We start from the raw sequence: 15,227 nt of genomic DNA on the forward strand, positions 1-15,227 counted from the left end.
ACCTAAACTTACATCACCCACCACTGGACACACATACCACGGAAAGATTCAGATCAACTTGTGCTGTCACTCTTGACGTTTTCAAAGTGTTAAACTGTGTGTGGCATCCAGGCCTACTATACAAATTGCTGTCCATCAGTCTCCCTGTTATCCTCTGTGATTGGGTAGTCAGCTTTCTCTCTGGTAGTTCACTGTGAGTCATAGTAGATGGCACCCACTCTTTTAGCTTCACCACCAATGCTGGAGTGCCTCAAGACTCTGTCCTATTAGCTACTTTCTTTCTCCTATATGTACAGTGACAATTTAATTCCTGGAATGGCCGCGTAGTGTCGCCCATGTGGTGATTTGGTTGGAGTTACGTGAGTAATCATGTTTCTTTTTTTTTTTTTTTAACTAATGCATACGTAAACCTCAAGCCGATAAAGCCATTTGCTAGTTGGATATTGCAAAAACAATAGAGATCTGCATGTAAACTTTGGCATAAAAATGCATGATAGAAATTTGGAACAGTGCGTTAAATCAAATTTTGTGTGAAAACTGCTACTGAAACATTGGAGCTGTTGAAAGTGGCATATGGTATGGATGCTCTGTAAAAGTCAAGCTCTTTTGAGTGGCATAAGAGATTCAAAGGTGGGTGAGAAGATGAGAACTATGACCCCAGACTCCAGAAGTGGGCAGCCAAAAACAAAAATGACATATGCAAATATGAACAGAGTGCGAGATTTGGTACGGTCGGACAGATGATTAAGTGTGCAATTAATGGCTAATGAATTGCAAATGAATCGAGAAACAGTCAGGGTAATTTTAACTGAAGAATTGGGTATACGAAAGATTTCTGCGAAGTTTGTGCCTCAGATCTTGACTGACAAACAGGAGCAGCGGTAGGTTTAAGTTGTGATTGCTCTTTCTGCAAATAAGCACGTTTCCAAGAGTAATTACAGGTGACGAAATGGTGCTTTCAGCACGATCCCGAAACAAAATGCCAGAGCATGCAGTGGAAAACTCCATGTTTGCCACATCCGAAAAAAGCACGTCATGTTTGCAATTCAAAACCATGCTTGTGTGTTTGTTTGATTACATGGGGATAGTCCACTATGAATTCATTGGACAGGGACAAACGGTCAACCAACAATGCTATTTAGACCTTTATACCTAACCAACGAATTAGGTCATCCTGATTATTCACCCGACTTAGCTCCCTGTGATTTCTGGCTGTTTCCAAAATTAATGACTGTGCTAAAAGAATGAAGATTTTCTGACATCACTGATATCCAGCGTAATGCGATAAAGGAACTTAAGAATATTCCGGAAACAAGAGTTCCAGGCCTATTTCCAAAAATAGGAATACCATCCTATATACTGCTAATTTTATATTTTGGCTAATTGCTTTCTTATTAAAAAAAAAAGTGTGATGGCGCTGTGACATGTGGCTGGTGGTTGATTTAGCTGTATAAAGTTGTTTACGCGTTTTAGTAAAATATTTTTGTTGAGGATATTTCTTTTAAAATTACGATGTTTGGGTTGAGCACATTGCATATAGGTTTGTGTAAATTGTCAATTGGTTTTTAGTGAGTATACTTTATGAAACTGTAGTGGTAGAGAATGTGCGAGCAACTAAGCCTAATTTGAGTAGAAGCTTATTATAGTGCTTAAGAATTTCTGTCGCTAATACTATGCTGCTCAATTAGTTAAGGAATATTAATGTAAGGGGAGGGTTAGCGAGGGGCCAACCATCCCTCCTGTATAAACCATATTGGTTACAAAACAAGCACCACAGAAGCCTCGGAATTTCGGATGCCTTTGAGACTATGATTATTAATTGTTTTGGGATCTGGAATATATGTAGTTTGGTGAAAGAAGGAGCTCTTTTTAATGTGAGAATGTCTTACGGACAGTATAAAATTGGACTTTGTGCTGTTCAAGAAGCGCGTTGAGCGGGACAAGGCTCAACCTGCAATCAGGGGTACACGCTATACTATAGTGGTGACGACAGAGGACGAAGAGTCCTCGGAACTGCGTTTTTAGTTAGTGATAACTTTTTGTGTAATATTTTAAATTTTAAACCTGTGAACAATTGGCTGTGTACTATTAGAGTTAGGGGACGTTTTCAAAATGTGTCTATGCGCGTACTGAAGAGAGCTTCGAGGAAGCTAAAGATTGTTTCTACAAAGTGCTTGAGCGTACTTATAATAATCTACCGTCTTATGACGTCAAGCTAGTGGTGAGAGATTTCAACGTGAAGCTGGGGAGAGAGCGTCTGTGGCACCCTTTCATGGCTAGTGAGAGCCTACATGAGGAGTGCAATGATAATGGGATCCGACTTGCGAGTTTTGCCGTCGCTACGGGATGCTTTGTAAAGAGCACTATGTTTGGGCATAAAGACATCCACAAACAGACCTGGAGATCGCCAGATGATAGAACAGCTAACCAAATAAACCATGTACTAGTATATCGACAATCACCACGGCTCCATCTCGGATGTGAGAAGTTTCAGAGGAGCAGATGGAGATAGCGACCGCTATCTGGTAGCCTATGATTTCAGGCATAGAATTGCAGTTCAGAAGCCCACGTGTCCTACCATACGATCGGCATGGAAACTGGACAAGTTGAAAACAGCGGAAGGCAAGAGGGGTTTCCAGTTAGAGTTACAGAATCGTTTTGGGGAGTTACAGGAGAAAGAGGATGATCCAGATGGGATGTGGGACACCATCAAAAATACAGTCGCGTTAGCTGCCTCGAGAACTGTGGGAAAGAGAAAGAGGAGGAGAAAAGCATGGTTTAATAGACAGTGTGAAGAAGCTGTAGCGAAACGAAGGGAAGCACTATTGAACTATAGCAGATAGCAGGAAGAAAGCTGCATATGAGAGGGTGAGAAGAGTGGTGAATACATGTCTATGCAGGGAAAAGCGGAAGTATCTTAATGAGAAAGTGGCTAGTATAGAGAGAAATAGGCTGATGAATAATAAACGGGAAATGTACCAGACGACCAAAGCCATGTGAGGTGCCCAGACACAAGCAGAAACCATAAGAGATGAGAGTGGAAATCTATTAACAAACTCAAAAGATGCTCTCGCTCGGTGGCGTAGATATTTTGCGAACTTGCTGAATGTCAATGCTGGAACATCAATATCGGAGGATTATACTCCTTATCAAACTGCTGAACCATTTATTGAAGAGCCAACATTTAGTGAGATTACTCATGCTATCTGCATGCTGAAAAATAATAAGGCTCCAAGAGTGGACTGCATACCGGTGGAGCCCCTGAAGAATGGTGGGGACGTCCTGCTGGAGCAGCTGCACCAGCTCATCTTGATGATCTAGCGAGAAGAACGGCTGCCGGAGGAGTGGAAGGAGTCGCTGATCACCCCAGTATATAAGAAAGGAGATAAGACTCAATGCGGCAACTATAGGGGCATCTCACTGCTGTCGACTGGCTACAAGGTGCTGTCTAACATCATGCTAATGCGTCTCACACCATATGCAGAAGAGTGCCTTGGTGACTACCAGACGGGCTTCAGGAGGAACCGTTCTACAATAGACCAACTCTTCAAGCTGCACCAAGTTTTCGAAAAGTGCTGGGAATATAACCGGGAAGTTCATAATATTTTCATAGACTTTTCTAAAGCCTATGACTCAATGATATGCCCAAAAATAAGGCAGGTGTTAGAAGAGCTGGGAATTCCTTAAAAACTCCGAAAAATGGTGCAGGTGTGCGTAGCTGGTTTGAGAGCAAGAGTGAACGCAGAAGGTGACCTTTTGGACCCGTTTCAAGTACAGACCAGTGTGAAGCAGGGTGATGGGCTTTCTCCGATTCTCTTCAATCTAGTGTTGGAAAAAGTAATCAGAAACACACAGCAAGTGGCAGGTGGAGTTGACATGGGGGTGCAAGTTAGGATTCTTGGCTATGCTGACGAGCTGAATGTTATGGCGCATCAACGGGACAATGCAGTGGCATTGGTTACTGCTATTGAAAAAGCTGCAGAAGAAGTTGGCCTGAAAATAAATGCCGAGAAGACAAAATACCTTTTTATGAGTCGCCATGCTGCTCAAAATCCAGAGGGAGCTGCACAGTTTGAGAGGGTGAAGGTATTTAGGTACTTGGGTTCTTCGTGACTGAAGACAACAAAGTTGAGGCTGATGTCCAGAGTCGGGTAAATGCTGCAAATGTGGCCTATTATCAGGTGTGTCTCCTTTTCGCCTCGCGTTTGCTGTCTTGGACTACAAAGGTGGGACTATACACAAGACTTTGATCAGGCCTGTTCTCCTCTACGGCGCCAAAGCGTGGACTCTCACGGTGAGACAAGCTGATCACCTGAGAGTATTCGAGAACAAGATGCTACGACGTATCTGTGGAGGGGTCATGGCAGACGGAGTCTGGAGGAGGCGGTCCAATGCTGCCATACATGCTTTATACAACTTGGCAGACGTCTTGATGGAGCTGCAAGCCCAGCGTCTTCAGTGGCTGGGGAAAATGTACCGTATGGGCCCCGAAAGGACTGTGAAACAAGCATGGGAGGCCCGACCCAGATCAGGGAGACCAAGAAAGAGATGGGCGGATCAGGAGAAGGAAGACGTGCAGCCCCGTCGGGCTGGAGACCAGAACATGGCAGACAGTCGCAGAGGACTGTGCCCAGTGGCGACATGTGGTGCTTGAGGCCAAGTCTCCCCGGGCTGATAGCGCCTGGCTAATATAATGTAATGCTCTCTTATTCCATATAAATTTGATCAGCTGGTTATCCACCATACCATCTTTGCTTATTTTGTAGTCTATTTCCAGATTTAACTTGCCATCTTAACTAAAAACTATGCCTAAATAGCTGAAATATTTTTCTTGTTCTATAGGATCTCCATTCAGAATGCAGCTGAAGTTTTCTATACTCCTGCCTATTTCATAGTTTTGGTCTTTTTATGGCTGAATTTCATGCCAAATTTGTTACGTCTGTTATTCAATTTAGTTGGTGAATTGTGGAGACTTGCACTAGATGTGTTAAGGAGTACAACATCATCTGAAAAAAGCAAAGAGATAAATTTGACATCTCCAATTCTAACGTCAGGCTTGATACCACTTTCTTTCATAATGTTGTAGGATATCTGCTATCTAACGATATATGATTATCTTATATTCATTTTTTTTAACAGCAGCTGAATTTGATAAAATAATTAAATAAAAAGGAAAGCATAACTTTTGTTTTTGTTATTATTTATTATTATTATTGTTCTGGGAAACTCCAAGGAGTCGACAGACTCATCGAGGGAGGCCCTAACATCATGTCTGGACAACTATTCAACATTCACACAGTATCTATCATATCTTGCCTTGAACTCATTCACGGTCGTAGCACCCACAACAGACTCTGGAAGCTTATTCCACTCATTCACGGTCGTAGCACCCACAACAGACTCTGGAAGCTTATTCCACTCATTCACCACTCTCCAAGTAAAAAACCTAGCTCTAACACCCTTGTCAACCATGCTCTTGCCCAGCTTCCATGCATGGCCCCTAGTCCTCCCACCACCAGTCATATTTTCAAAAATATCTTCTGGATCAATCTTATAAAAACCCTTCCGTAATTTGAATGTATCAATCATATCACCCTTCCTTCGCCAATCGTCCAATTTCTGCAACCCACAAATCCTCAACCTATTCTCATAAGGTTCATTCCACAGACCTGCTATCATCTTGGTCACTTGTCTCTGGATCCTCTCCACTTCCTCTCCATCACGAAGAAACTCTGGTGCCCATAACTGGGCACAGAAGTCCAGATGGGGTCTTATCAAGGCTCGATACAGAGGAACAACAACTTGCATCTCTCTGCATGTTAAAGTATTTTTCATAAGCCAAGTGATTTGGTGAGCTGTTTTAGTCACTTTTGCAATGTGCCCCCTAAACTTCAACTCCCTATCCACCAGCACTCCCAAATCCCTGGCCTCATCAATCTCCTGGAGTACGGTTCCACCTATGCGATACATGCAGCTATTCTTTTCACCCCAAAGTGCATAACCTTACACTTTGCCACATTAAACTGACATCCATTTTTCCTAGCCCAGTCCTCCAAACTATCCAAATCATCCTGTAAAATTTTGACATCCTGTGCACTCACAATTGCTCTACCCAACTTTGCATCATCAGCAAACAAGTGAACACTTCCTCTCAAATCCTTTCCAATATCATTGATGAACAAATTGAAAAGCAGTGGTCCAAGAACAGAGCCCTGCGGCACTCCACTAGTCACAAGACGTCTTTTTGACTCCACTCCTGAAAAAACCACTCTCTGGTATCTCTCCTTCAACCACCCTCCTATCCATCTTACCAACCCTATATCTATCCCCATCTGCTCCAGTTTACTGATTAGGGTTCCATTGTGGTATCCTGTCAAAGGCCTTGGCAAGGTCCAGTAGTATCACTGTAAACCCATTACCCCTATCCAGTTCAGCTGTCAGTGTTATAAAACGTGAGCAAGTTACTGAGGCATGATCTACCCTTCACAAAACCATGTTGTCCCCTATACAATATCCCATTTTCATCTATCCAATCCTGTATTCTTTTCTTGACTAATTTCTCTAAGACCTTGACAATGATTCCTGATATGCTAATCGGTCGGTAATTTACAACAGCGGTCTTGGAACCACCTTTATGCAATGGAACTATTTTCCCCTCCATCCACCCACTCGGGACTAACCCAGACCCGAGACTCAAATTAAACAAAATGGTCAAGGGTACTGACAATTCATTAGCTGCTTCTCGTACTACACGAGCTGGTATACCATCCAACCCCACAGATGTATTGACATTGAGGTCATGCAATAGACTACTCACCTCCACTTCATTCACCACAATTCCCGTATAATCTATTGGTTTATTCGTTTCTGCAATGTCACCACCTGGATGATATATATTCTTGCAAAGTGCTCACTCAGCAACTCAGCTATCTCAACTGATTCAATTACCTCCCTACCATCGGCATTCTTTAAAATCATTCTGCCATGTACATTTTTCCTTTTACTTGCTACATATCTAAAAAACTGTTTAGGATTCTCTTTAGCCTGCATGGCCAATGTTCTTTCGTAATCCTTTTTTGCTTTTCTTACCACACTCGTCACCCTTCTGGCCTGTGCTTTATACCGTTCATGTGCCTGCCGGTCACCTTTCTCCTTAAATTCCCTCCATAGTTGTTTCTTTTTTTGCAGCTGAAGCTTAATGGTGTTATTCATCCCTTTAACCCCTACTTGATTTATTATTCGGACTCTAGGTATACAGTCAGCCATTGCTTCATGCAAGCACTTCTTAACCACCTCCCATGCACTATCAACTTCTAGTCCTTGTAGTTGGACATGCCATGGCACTGAGCCAATCAAACTCCTAAGCTTGTCATACTTTCCAGCCCAATAATTCCACATGTACCCTGTCTTAATTGAAAATTCTACACCTTTAGCCACCTCCCAAGTCAAGACCCTATGATCACTCTCACCGATTGGTGGCAATGTGGTCATATTTGTTACAGCCAAATCCTCAGATGTAATTACTAGGTCAAGCACTCTCTGACCCCTAGTATTTTCTATTACATGCTGTCGCAGATAGTTATCCCTTAATAACCGCATAAAATCCAATTCCTTCCTCCCGTGTGTCCTCTCCTCACTCCAATCAATGCGACCATAGTTGAAATCTCCCATAATAATCACCCTCCTTTCACTCATTTCTTCTATTTGCTTGTGCATACTGTCACCACCATCTTTTCCATCACCTGGTCTATAGCAGCACCCAATTGTATATTTAGTTCTGCTAGCCACAATCTCACACCAAATGGCCTCAAATGTGCTCTTTTTCTCTATCCTGCAATTCAACTTCTATTCTCCTTGGCTGTAGCTCATCAGCTATCATCAACAATACTCCTCCCCCCATTTTATTCTCTCTGTCATTCCTGAACACACTATATCCATCATATTCAATCCCACTAGCTATATCATCTACAGTCAGCCATGTTTCACTAATACCAATAACCTGTGGTCTGGAAGTGCCAACCATGGCCAAAAATTCTTCCTTCTTGTTCCTAATACTCCTAGTATTAGTGTACATGAATTTAAGACCCCCATTAGCCCCCAACCCTACCTTGATGCCTTATATTAACTATCCCACTCTGGTTTGTTGTCCTTATTTGCTCTAGCATATTATATTCATTCTTACATTCAACTGCCTCTCTAAGGACTGTATATCTACCCCCCCCCCTTAATGAATCTAGTTTCCCTGAATTTGCACATCCACTACATTCAGCAACACTTTCTCAATTCTTCTTACACCGTAACCATTCAAATGCAAACCATCCATCTTATATAGATCCTTTTGTCCGTCAAACTCACTCCACACGTCCACAAATTCCACACCACTCGTCATACATAACCCACGCATAAAGTCATTCGCAATTATGGCCCTCCTTTTAAACATTTCACTGTCATACCGTGGCAAAAGACTAATCATTCTAACTCTCTCTCTCTCTTTTCTTTTGCTACCTCAAACAATTCATTCAGGTCTTCTATCATTTCCATTTTTGTCTCCTTTCAAATCATTCGTATCTGCCACAACAATTATTTCTTTTACCCTTTCCTTTTGCTCTAATAGACTCAGTTACATCCTTTATGGTCGCACCAGGTTGGTACGATTTTGTCAAATCCTCTACTAACACACCTCGTACTAACGAGTCTCCATACAGCACTCTATCCTTCATTTTGTTCATGTTCACATTCATACGCCTATTTTTCCTGTCATACCTTTTATTATTGGTTGGTTCATTCAGTCGACTTTTGTTCATGCACTCTAGCTGCTGTTTTGCCCTTTCTATCGCACCATTCAACAACGCGATCTCATTCAATGCATCTATCTCATCTTTTTTATTCTCTGAGAAACCATTAATACTATCATTCACACTTTCTACATTCACACTCTCATAATTGTCATGTACAACCTTGCCGTTTCTTGTCATATCGCTATTTTCTTCATTCTGAAGGTTGACAAAAATATCACACTCACGATCCGAATATCACACTCACGATCCGAGTGTGATATTTATCATTAGTTAAAAAGGAAAGGCTGTTACCTCTCTTTTTAACATATACTCTGAAGCCATATTTTAAAAAATCCTAAAAGGAAGAGAGGAAGGGAATAATGTAAATGGTGAAATCATCAATAATATCCAATATGCTGATGATACAACTCTCCTGGCTGACAATCTTCAGGATCTTCAAAATCTTCTCAAACTAGTGAATGAAGAGAGTTAAAAAATGGGATTGAGAATAAATATCATCAAAAGTAAATTCATGGTCATAAACAAGAAACTAATTTTTAATTAAACCAAATAGAAAGAATGACAAAATTTAAATATCTTGGATGCTGGTTAAATGAAGAATGCAATACAGAAATGGAAATAAAAGAATTGAAATGCAAGAAAAAATTTTCTCTTGATGAAATCAAGACTGCAATTTAAATTTAGATCTTCGAAAACATTGTAAATGCTACATATGGTCTGTACTGCTATATAGTGCAGAAACCTGGACCTTGAAGAAGACAACATCGATAAAAAAAAGACTTCAAGCCTTTGAGACGTGGTTATATGAACGAATGTTAAAAATCCCATGGACAGCAAAAATGTCCAATCAAGAAGTGTTGGAACAAATGGGGAAATCACTTGAACTTTTAGATATCATAAAAAGAAGTAAAGCTGTATATCTTGGTCACTTACTTTGTAATGAAAAATATAAGATACTTCAATTGATTATAAAAGGAAAGATAAAAGAAGAAAATCTTGGCTGATATCAAACAGTGGACTGGCATGAGCTCTGAGGGACTGTTCAGAGTGGCTGAGGATAACTCAAAATTTACCAAGGTGGTTGCCGACCTCTAATTGGAGATGGCACTCAGACATAGAAGATCATGTAGTTAAACATTTCCAAAAATGTATAGCGGAAAAATGCATTATTTCTTGTAATACTTAGAAATGTTAATATAAGAAAGCTTTGTTACTTACAGGCTGTCGAAAACTATTTGATTGTGATATTTTTATTTGTAAAAAGGACTCACCTCTAGTGTAGTTTTTTATTTCTGTAACATAAATTTGAGAGAAGAAATTAACTTTCTAATGATGAAGACTGAACTTTCCAATGATGTTTTCATGACATTGAAGAACTGCTGACTTATTTATAAGTGTCCTTTATCTAACCACCATGTTCTTTATGGCTAGTTTTCATGCTGCCAAATTTGTTACATCTGTTATTCAATTTAGTTAGTGAATCCTGAGACTTGCACTAGATGCATTTAGGAGTACATCATCTCTGTAGCTGAATCAATCAATGTCTTCTTCAGAGTTTGCTACTGAGACTCCAAGGTTTGGTTCTTGTTTTCAATGTTTCATTATTTCTTCAATAATGTTTGTATAGTCGAGTCTACAATTTACTTGTAAAAGCTACTCAACTTTTATTCTTTTAAAAACTTTCTTACATACTGTTTTTTTCAATGTGATATCCATTTTTATCCTGCTTAATACTAAGTAATAGTCACTTCCAATTTCAAATCCTCTGTACACTCTTGTATCCTGAACGAACATGAAGATATTGCTATCAACAATGACAGTCAATGAGACTTTTCTTATTTGTGTCTTCTCTCCATGTGAACTTGTGCACATCTTTATGTTGAAATATGGTGTTAGTGATGATTAGTCTGTGTCCTGAGAAGAAGTCCAGTAAATACTTACCATTATTATTAGCTTTCCCCTTTTCTCCAAATTTTCCCAGAATGTATCTATATGTTTCACAGAATTCCTACTCTGCTGTTCGGATCCAACAAGGACCACTTTTTCCATTTTTTTTTATGTTAGTTGCTTGTTCTAATGACTCAAAAAATTCCTCCACTTCTTCCTTGGAAGAACCTTCTGTGGAACCATAGGCACACAGAAGGTTCATTGTCCATGTTCCCATTTTGAAGTTTACCCACATAACTACTTAGAACTGCCTTCCAATCAAGAAGTTTATCTTTGTGTTTGGTATTGAATACTATTGTTAAGCTTCCTTTCCTTGATCATTATTGCCTGAAAATAACATCATTTTTATCATTTAATAAGATCTCACTTGTTTTTGCCTTCTTTGTCTTTGATTTCCTTTCCCTTAATACTCCTTATACTGATGGTTTCTATCTTTAGTTCTTCTGATGTTGGGTTTATACTTCTTCGTCTTCTTCTAGATGTTAAGTTGAAGTTTGTTCCAGTAGCTGACTTTTCATTGTTTGTCCTGCTTCCTTGACAAAAACAGAAGGGACCTTGTTTAACCAGGCGATGCCCCAGTTGGCATGAAATCTCATGTCCGCTGTGGCATCATATGCATTTGTGGTTTAAGCCAATAGAGAGAGTACAATTTGGTCAGCTAAGTCCAAAATTGCCAGCTCATCCTTGTTTGTCCAGTACCCAGTATATACCTAATAACAGGGTGCACCACATGAAGGTGAGAATTAGACATGTCAGAAGCCCCAGTTGGTTCTCTGCATTCCTGAAAGGTGATATAGAGGTCTCTTCCCAGTTATTTGGCTTTGACCCTTAAGCAGTCCCATGGTAATATGTTTATTTTAATTATCATTTGTTTTTCAAGAGATGACATATGTTATATATGGCAGTTTTATTAACTTTGAAAGTTCAATTTAGCTTTCAATGACCAGGGATTTGTTTCTTGGTGTGGTTTTTCTTATTTTTCTTACTGTTAATCTTTATGCGGGGATTCTTCTAGATGTTGATGGCAATAGTGGTATTTCTTCAGTTGGAAGATTTTCTTTTCTCTTCATGCTATCACTTTGGATTCTCTAACATTTTACCTGTCTCAGCACAAAACAAGTATTTTGAAGTGTCTGCTGCATTAGTTATGGTATCTCCATTTTATAAGGGGATTGATGTTACAAGTAATATTTCCATCTGTGTGTGTGCACGCATTATTGTCTATTTTGTTAATTTCATTAACTTTTTTTCTGATTGTTGTGCATTTTGCCGACATGATTTTTTTTTTTTTTTTGGCTTGTTATTTATCTCCTGAATGCAGTGCCACATCACTTTGGGTGTTTTAAATCACGTGACATCTGTTTTCCCTAGTTGTGGAAAAATGCATTTCACGTACAATCCAAAACTATACTGTTACAATTTTGGAAGTTTAAATGGGGCTTTTAGCAGTAATTATTCATATTTGAGTTCCACTTTCATAAGTCAGGTGGTGCTTTTATTATTATTATAAAAAACCTCCATGGAGTCAAAGACTCATCATGGGAGGTCAATACACACAGTTTATCATACCCCCTTAAATATGTTCGCTGTCTCTGTGCTCACCACACTTTCAGGTGTGGTGAGCAGAGACAGTTAATTTGCAATGCATTGCAATTGGAATTGCAATGCATTGCAATCACTCACCACTCTCCATGAAAAAAACCTGCTCCCCACTCCCTTGCTCACACTCCCCTTATACAGCTGCCAGGGATGATCTCTTGTTCTCTTCCTATCTTCACCCATTCTGTGCAAAACCTCCCCTATATTAATTTGATAATAACCTCTTAACAGCTTATACATCTTGATCATATCCCCTCTCCTCCTATCCACCAATTTCTGCAAATTGCATTTTGTCAATCTGTCTTCATACCCAACATTCCAGAGACCACCTTAGTCAATCATTTCTAAACCTTTTCCTATACATTTTCATCTTTTTGAAAACCAGGTGACCAAATCTGTACAAAGTAATCCATATGTGGCCTGATCAAAGCCTTATACAAGGGAACCATAGCATCCTTACTTCTACAGGTCAGTGCCCTCCACATCATTCCTATTATCCTCACAATTTTAGGTTCTTGTCTACAATCTCTCATCTCCTCTACCTCTTCCAAGATATTTCCATTGATTGTGTACTCTGCATTCCATTTCTGCTTGCAAAATTTCAAAACCTTACACTTTGCGACATTGAATTTTGCACTTTGCAACATCCTCACTCATTTACCCATTCAGTCAGTGTATTCAAGTCCTCTTGCAAAGCCACAGCATCTGGTATACTCCTGATAGCTCTTCCCAACTTGGCATTATCTGCAAACAACTGCATATCACCATTCAGACCTCACCAAATAACATTTACATACAAATTAAACAGCAATAGATCCAAAACAGACCCTTGGGGTATACTATCTGTTCCCATTTAATTACCAGCTTGTCGTGCAGCAATTTATCAAACATCTTTACAAAATCTAAATACACCACTGTATATGCACCACCTTTATCCAAGGCATTTATCACTTTATTATAAAAAGTAAGCAGATTGCTAAAGCACAATCTTCCTTTAACAAATCTGTGCTGGCCATCAAAGAGTATTTTTCTGTTGTCAACCCAATTCTGAATCTTGGTCTTAACTTCTCTAACAGCTTAACCACACAGACTGGTCTATAATTCAAACCTCTACTCTTATCACCTCTCTTATGAATTAGAACAATTTTACTCTTTCCACTCCTTTGAAACTTGACCAAGTGCAAGATTCATGTTGAAAAGACATGTAAAAGCTGTTGTTAACTCTCGCTGGACTATTCTCTCAAAACACATGGTGAAACAGCATCAAGTCCCACAGCCTTATTTACATCAAGTCTATTCAATTCCTCATATACCTCCTGTTCACTTACTAACAATTACCCCTCTTCCTACTTTCCCACTGCTTTCAAGTTCTGCATGATGTCACATTCATAAGAATGAAATACCTTTATTAAATTGCTCATTAAATATCTCAACTATATCCTCCATAGCAGTTATCATTCCTCTGTTTTCACTAATCATTCCCATCCTACCATAATCATTCTTTCTTCTACTGGCCACATATATAAAAAAAAAAAAAAAAACACCTTAGGATATTTTTTTTTTGCCACATTAGCTAAATGCTGCTCATCAGTAGCACACTCCAGATTTAATCTTGGAGGGGGAAAGTTGAGTACATGATTTGAGAATAGCACTACACATCGCATACAACCTATGACTGAGTATCTGCAATTCAAAAGTAGTATAGAAATATTAGACATGATACAACAAATAAAAATAATGAATTTTAATTAGGAAAAGATTTCTGAAAATTTTTCTAGTGTTTTTTTTTCCTTTTCCTTTGGGAGCAGTGTCCCTTCCCCCCCCCCCCTATCTGGGTGCACCACTGCCGCTCATACTGCACTTTTGCTACCCTTATCAAGCAAGTTACCTTCCTCGCCTGCTCTTGGTACTTCTCATGTAACTGGTTGTTATAACTACTCATCTTGTGCTTCTACCAGATGGCATACCTTATCTCTTGCTTCGTGTTTCACACCTGCTCTATTTACCATCTTAACCTTTGGGATATACATTCTGATATTGCCTCCACCAAATAGTCCTTGAGCAGGGCCAAGCAGGATTGATATCCTTTATTATTCTTTCATTTAATGCTTCCGTTAGTTCTATAATTCATAAATCTACGAAGCAAAGCACTTGCATATTTCGCCAATTTCTTCTGATACGTTCAGTAAGTGATTCCAGTACATCTAATTTAATCGTTTTCTATGTCATTATCACACTCCATCTTTCCTGATATTTTCCTTATTAACACTTCATTCTCGATTCGTATTTTCTTTTTCAAACCAGTCTTCTTTGCTAGAGGTGTTTATAAACGATAGCGAATAATAATAATAAAGGATAAACATTTACTTAAGCAACAAAAAAGCAAAAACCGTACCTTAGAATGCCTCTGCTTTAAAATACAAGAATATAGGTTACAAAATGCATAAACACCATAAGAAATTTAAAAACCACCGAAAATTACCAGCAATAATTTCATCACTTAACATACCCAAAACATAGTTACTCTAGTCAGCAGGACTACATACCCAAAATACTCTATATTACAGTTACTCCGATCACTGATGTCTATTTACGGAAGATAAAACTCCTTTCATACCGTTTGTATATTTTACCGTATAATTATACTAACTTAACAAAGCAGTACTAAACTTAAAAAAAAAAAAAAAAAACAAGTTGTGGATGAAAAGTGTGTTAATAGTAACCTAAGAGAAATTAAAGCAGCCAAATCTAACCTTCCCTTCTTACAGATGAAAATTTACTCGAGTAAGTAGCCAAAGTTAAATTGGCTAAACTGGTTTAACCAAATCTGAACTTGCCTAACCTCTATATAGTTCGCCCACCGATTAGAGGTCCCTCGACACT

The 15,227-nt window shown here is 39.2% G+C and overlaps 1 protein-coding gene across 2 annotated transcripts in view; it reads right to left on the reverse strand.

Annotated features, from left to right (window-relative positions):
* Positions 1-15,027, reverse strand: part of LOC150101979 (uncharacterized) — a 51,566-nt gene extending 36,539 nt beyond the window's left edge. The window contains exon 1 of one of the 2 annotated variants that reach the window (XM_090400658.1): positions 14,891-15,027. The gene's annotated coding sequence lies outside the window, so the exon portion shown is untranslated. Of the gene's footprint in view, positions 1-14,739; positions 14,865-14,890 lie in introns of those variants that run through there. The other variant, XM_090400657.1, reaches the window with a different exon arrangement.
* Between the last annotated feature and the right edge of the window lie 200 nt (positions 15,028-15,227).

This window comes from Typopeltis vanoorti, chromosome 11 (genome assembly GCF_054136105.1).
Source record: "Typopeltis vanoorti isolate ZY-2024b chromosome 11, IOZ_Tvanoo_1.0, whole genome shotgun sequence".
Classification (NCBI taxonomy): Eukaryota; Metazoa; Arthropoda; class Arachnida; order Uropygi; family Thelyphonidae; genus Typopeltis; species Typopeltis vanoorti.